Raw genomic sequence first — 539 nt, 5'->3', positions numbered from 1 at the left:
GAAAGATGATGCCGGGAAAGTGAAAGCAAGTGCATCTCTAGTTCCCCAAAATAAATAATTAGGCAGGAAACGTGGGGGAGATGCAGCGCCGGGCTCGGACGGCCGAGGCCCAGACTCTCGCCGGTGCCCAGCGCTCAGCTCGGCCGTGCAGCTTCCCCCGGGCAGGGCCGCCGAGGGCTCTGAGCACGTGGCGTCGCCGGCCCTGCAGGGCGCCCCGGTGTGGCAGGCGGGCCCAGCAGGCTTCTGACTCCAGTAAATGGTGACACCCGGCCTCATCTCTCCCTTGGAGGTTGAAATGGGCAGTACGTGTTCCTTTTTGCAAGAAAGGCTCCCTGGGCCCAGAGTGTCACACGATCCACCGTTACATCGAATTGTCTCTCTCATCTTCCTTTTGTGTTTTCGCCCAGAGAGCACCAAGTCCAAACCGAACCCTAAAACTGCTACAGCTGAGTGAGACGGCCGTGTCCTGACGGCGTTGGCGTTAACGACGACATTGTGACGTTATCGGCAATAACACTTTGGTGCAGGTTGTAATGTTT

Source organism: Pteropus alecto, unplaced genomic scaffold, assembly GCF_000325575.1.
Source record: "Pteropus alecto unplaced genomic scaffold, ASM32557v1 scaffold74, whole genome shotgun sequence".
NCBI classification, from domain to species: Eukaryota; Metazoa; Chordata; class Mammalia; order Chiroptera; family Pteropodidae; genus Pteropus; species Pteropus alecto.
Note: the sequence above shows the minus strand (reverse complement) of the source record.